Source organism: Nannospalax galili, unplaced genomic scaffold (assembly GCF_000622305.1).
Source record: "Nannospalax galili isolate Female #2095 unplaced genomic scaffold, S.galili_v1.0 scaffold611, whole genome shotgun sequence".
Lineage (NCBI taxonomy): Eukaryota > Metazoa > Chordata > Mammalia > Rodentia > Spalacidae > Nannospalax > Nannospalax galili.
Window position 1 is genome coordinate 2,891,059 of NW_008330486.1, and position 5,461 is coordinate 2,896,519.

Consider the following 5,461-nt stretch of genomic DNA (forward strand, 5'->3'; position numbering starts at 1 on the left):
GAAGCTTGACCAGCGGTGCCTGCCTGTTTTTCAGCTTTTAGATAAGGCTGGTTCTGGCTTCTGGCTGACAATGGGCTTGTGGCGCCTAGTTTCCTCACTGTATAGTTATCAGCTTGTATTGTATATTGTGAATTGATGTTTAAAAACTTTCTAGGGAAGGGGCTGGAGAGATGGCTCAGAGGTTAAGAGTATTGACTTCTCTTGAAGAAGAACTGGGTTCAGTCCCCAGCACTCACATGGCAGCTAACAACCATCTGTAACTCCAGTGCCAGAGGATCAAATGCCCTCTTTTGATCTCTGCAGGGTATAGTTATCAGCTTGTATTGTATATTGTGAATTGATGTTTAAAAACTTTCTAGGGAAGGGGCTGGAGAGATGGCTCAGAGGTTAAGAGTATTGACTTCTCTTGAAGAAGAACTGGGTTCAGTCCCCAGCACTCACATGGCAGCTAACAACCATCTGTAACTCCAGTGCCAGAGGATCAAATGCCCTCTTTTGATCTCTGCAGGCATTTCATGACATGGGTACACTCACATACACGCAGATAATACACTTGTAAAAATAAAATAACAAATAAAATATTAAAAAATTTCTGGGGGTAGGGTGCTGAGCATGGTGGCGCATGCTTTTAATCTCAACACTCAGGAGGCAGAGGCAGACTGAGGCCAGACTGGCCTACATAGTTTGAGACTAGCTGGGGCTACAGGGGGAGTCTGTCTCAAACAAACAAAATTTCTGGGGAGCTGGAGAGATACTTCAGTGATTAAGAGCACATACGGCTCTTCCAGAGGACCTGAGTTCCCACACCTACTTTGGGCAACTCACAAACACCTATAATTCTAGCTCCAGGAAATCTGATGCCTTTGGCCTCCAGCGATACTACGCTCAAGTACGTTTACATACAAACACACAATTAAAAAGAAAACATAAAACTTCAAAATATTTCTATATCTCAGCTATAAGTTGTATTTTTGTTATTAATTCTTTTAACATAAGCTCTTCATATTTGATCATACTTGTAACTTGCTTAAGATTTTCTTCATTTTACAATAAATCTCAAAAAACATGCTGTGGTTCCTCAGTTGGTAGTGCTTTGCCTAGCATGCATCAGGCCCTGGTTTGATCCCCAGTGCTGCATAAACTAGGAGTTTTGGCATACAGTGGTAATCTCAACCCTTCGGAAGTGCAAGCAGGAGGATCAGAAGTTCATGGTCATCTTTGATTGCATAGAGAATTCAAGGCTGACTTGGAAAATATAAACCATGTCTCAATGAAAAAAAAACACAAAAGGAAAAAGAAAAGTTTTCCAATACTTAAAAAATGTAAGAGGTTAGGCTTTGCTTGACTACGAGGAATACCCTCTGCCCCCTTGCATGGGAAGGAGGAGGAAGAAATGGAAGTCACCTGCAGGCAGTGCACATGTGCAGTGAAAGCTATCAAATAAGGTAAATTGGAACTCCTAGACCACAGGTGTATCTGGAGTCAGATGCAGGCTGAAGGGTTGTGATGCGACACCTAAGGTTGCTGTTGTAATAAAATTGCCCCCAGGGTGTAGGGAAGTGAAGCAGTTTGTCCAAGAGTAAGTAAGTGGTTGAGCTATATTGTGTAGGAATCTTTGCCTTTTCACTAGGAGTCAAAATCCTTGGATCCAGTTTCAATTTATCACATTAGCTATGTGACCCTGGACAAATCACTTAAGCTGTGCAGATGTGTCTTTATGTGGTGTTGAATTGCTCCAAGTTTCTTTGCATGATACAAGTTCATATAAAACCTTCAAAACTGAAGGAGCAGAAAAGATGCCTGAATCTTACTTGAATAGAAAGAATATTTTATTTTCTAGAAGAGTCTGAATGATTTTCCTTTTTAGATAAAGAATGTAGATCTTATTAAGTATTTATAGAAACTGCAAATTGCTCAGACACAATTCAATACCTCATGTGATACCAGCGAGAGGCAAATGGATGCCTCAAGATTTACCAAATGCTTTTACCAGTTCAATAACAAAGGGGAATTAGATGGTGGCTCAGGTTTAAGGAAAGACACATTTCACGAGTGACAGAGTTTTGGGGCATAGTTGAGAAAATAAGTTTTTCTCAAATCTTCATAGTTAAGAAAGTCATGTGTCCTTATAATATGATTTTTTTGTTTTTTGTTTTTGTGTTATAAATATGATTTTTAAGACACTAGTGATATGTATCATATCTACTGTGAGACTGAAAGAAAGAGAAGCAACTAACTGGGGGTTGTCGGTATTGCTCCTTGGTGAGGACACTTGGCCATCATGGGGTCTTGTGATCTTGTTTTTCTTCTCATTTCTTTATTTTGGAAAAATGTCAAACACCAAAAACTCTGAAATAGTGCAGTGAACACTTCCCTGTTTTCTACCTTTGTTATAACAATGTTCACATTTTGCTGTACTTCCTTTACATCCGTATCTGATATTTGGTAGATCATTTGAAAATAAAATGTTAACTTCATAAATCACTTATGTGTATGTATATATACATCACTTTAAGAACCAGAATATTATTTTTTATTTTGTGTGTGTATGTATGTGCAGGTAGGTGCATGTGTGTGCACATATATGTGAAGGCAGAGGTCACCTTGGGTGTTGACTACCTTGATGTTTGAGACCGGGTCTCTCATTGGCCTGGAACTCTCCAAGTTGGCCAGTGAACCCATGGGCTCCTCCTGTCTTTCCCTCATAGTTCTGGGATTACAAATGCATGTCACCACCCCTACAATTTTTTTAAATTCATTTTTTGAAAATTTCATACAATATATTTTGATCATATTTAGACTCCCCTCCCCTATCTGTACCCTCTTATAGCATGTACTGTGTCATATATGTTAAGGCCTATTGAGTCAGGTTTGTGTCCCTAAATGTCCTTTAGTGTGGGTCCATCCATTGGAGCCTGGTTAATTTATCTAGTACCACACTCTTTTTTTTTTTTTCCAAATACTTACTTTTATTTTATGTGTGTGAGTGTATTGCCTGCATATGTGTAAGTGCACCCATGTCATGCAGTGCCTGAGGAGGTCAGAAGAAGGCATCAGATTCTCTGGAACTGGAGTTACAGATGGTTGTAAGCAGCCATATGGGTTCTGGGAATGGAACCTGGGTCCTCTGCAAGAGCAGTCAGTGCTCTTAACCACTGAGCAATCTCTCTAGCCCTGAGTGTCACACTCTTAAAGAAAACCAGTTCTCTCTCCCAGTGGTTATTGGTCACTAGTAGGTCCTCAGCTGAAGTTGGGGTTTCTTAACCACTTCCACATTTCTATACTGGGATTTTGTCTGGCTTGAACTTGCATGGGTCTTGTGCATACTGTTACTAGGTGTGAGTTCATACTAACAAGTTCCCAGATGTCTGGAACACCCTGTTCCTTGCAGTCATCCACCACCTCTGGTTCTTACAATCTTCTGTCCCCTCTTTGGCAATGGTCTCTGAGCCTTGGGGGCGGGGGCAGAGATTTGCTATAGGTGTCCTATTCAGAGATATGCAATCTCTTATTCTCTGTACTTTGGTCAGTTGTGGCTTTCTGGGTTAATCACCATCTGTTACATGAGGAAGTTTTGCTGCACCCATCATCTTTACATACATTCTGAAGATTGAATTCAAATTCTCATGGTTTGCAGGGAAAGCACTTTACCAACTGAGCCATCTCTCCAGACTGAACATTTCTTAAGTAGCCAATATTCTAAATTAGCAATAGATGTGTAATTTCCCACTCACATTTGTTAGTGTCTGTATTCAAATTTCTCTCATTGTCCTCCAAATGGAATTTATGCCATTATTTTTTGGATCAGAATGTAATCAAGGTCTGCACATTGCATCTAGTTGTTATAAATATTCAGTGTCTGTTCATCTGTAACACATATGTGCCTTATTTGCACAGTGGTTTTTAGAGTCTCAGGCACTTGTGTGAAAGGCATGGGTTCTGGGATTTTCTGGTGGTTTTCTCATGATGCTATTGAACATGTTCTGCCATTTCCTTCAGCTAAAAATTCAGAAGTTGGGTCTAGGGGCTTAAGTAGACCCAGGGTAAGCTTCTTGGCAATGACATTTCACACAGACTGTATCTTTCCTATTATGTCATGCACAAGACACTGGGAACTGAAGGTTTGATTAAGGGGCGAATGCAAAATTGCACCATTAATGGTGGTTTTCTTTCCTTGTAATTTGTAAGGCATCAGGAGGAAGAGCTCATTCACTGGATGCTTGAACATCCATTGAAGACACTTGACTAAACTAGCATTCTCAGTAGAGTGGCAACATGGTGGTTTTCTAGTAGCCATCATGACTTTAGCATTTATTCTGAATTAAGAACATAATTTCCTTCGTTTTCTTACCTTTGTTTACTTTGGCTTTTGAATTTTCTTTTTTCAGGGATGCTTGATAACTCAGAGCCTTACATGATGATAGTCATGATTATTTTTGATGCTCAGATTTATTACAGAGGCCAGTGAAAGCCCCTTCAAGACTGGCTTCTGGGTCCTTTCAACCCACCTGTATTCATTGCTTTCTAGTTCTGTGATTTAATATGTCCTTGCTTCATCTTTATGTTTCCTAAAATCAGCTTTGTTTTTCAAAGACCCTCAGTGTATGTGTGCATGTGTATGCCTGTGTGTGTGTGCTTGTGTATGTTTGTGTGTATATGTGCATGTATGCATATATGGGTTTTTATTTAGTGTAAGCTTAGAAGCCCAGAAGATCTAGGTGCCAGAGTCCTAGTTCCTACTGGCATGAAGTTGCTTCTTTTCAGTGAACAGATATATTTTTAAAGAATAGTAAGTTCATATCGACTTTTTCTAATTAAAATACAACTTTATAGCATGTCCTTCATTTCTTTCCTCATGTTTTTTCCTGGCATTGAAAATTCTCATTGTAATAACATTAACTTTCTCTGATTGACTTTACCTAAAATACACACAAAATAATTTCAAAGTTACAATTCCGATATTTTTACTACCAATAAATTTGCTTACTGCACCTACAAGCTGTTCAAAATGGCTATTTTCTCCAGGTGGAATTTTTGTCAACTTTAACTACAATATAGACCACATGTTTTCACTTCTATTTTTTGAAACAAAATTGGAATTTGGTGAAAAATGATTTTATTATAGCTTTAAGTGTGGGTGGAGAGAAAAGAGAGAGAGCGAGAGCAAGAGAGAGAATGAGAGGACAGCATTCCATGCCTTATAGTAGGTGTGGATTTCTCAAGAGAGTAACCTCTACTTGTATTTCTTTTAGGGAATGATTTTCATATTTAAAAAACATTTTTGAGTATTTAAGATATTTACATGTTTTTTTTCACATCTACTAATTATTATTTTTAATCATTATTTTTTTTTTAAATTTTTTTTTTCAAACAGAAGAATTCATTCCAAAGCAATTGACATTGAGACGTTTTCACATGCATTTCTAATCTCTATATACATGACTATCACTGGTCACAGTCG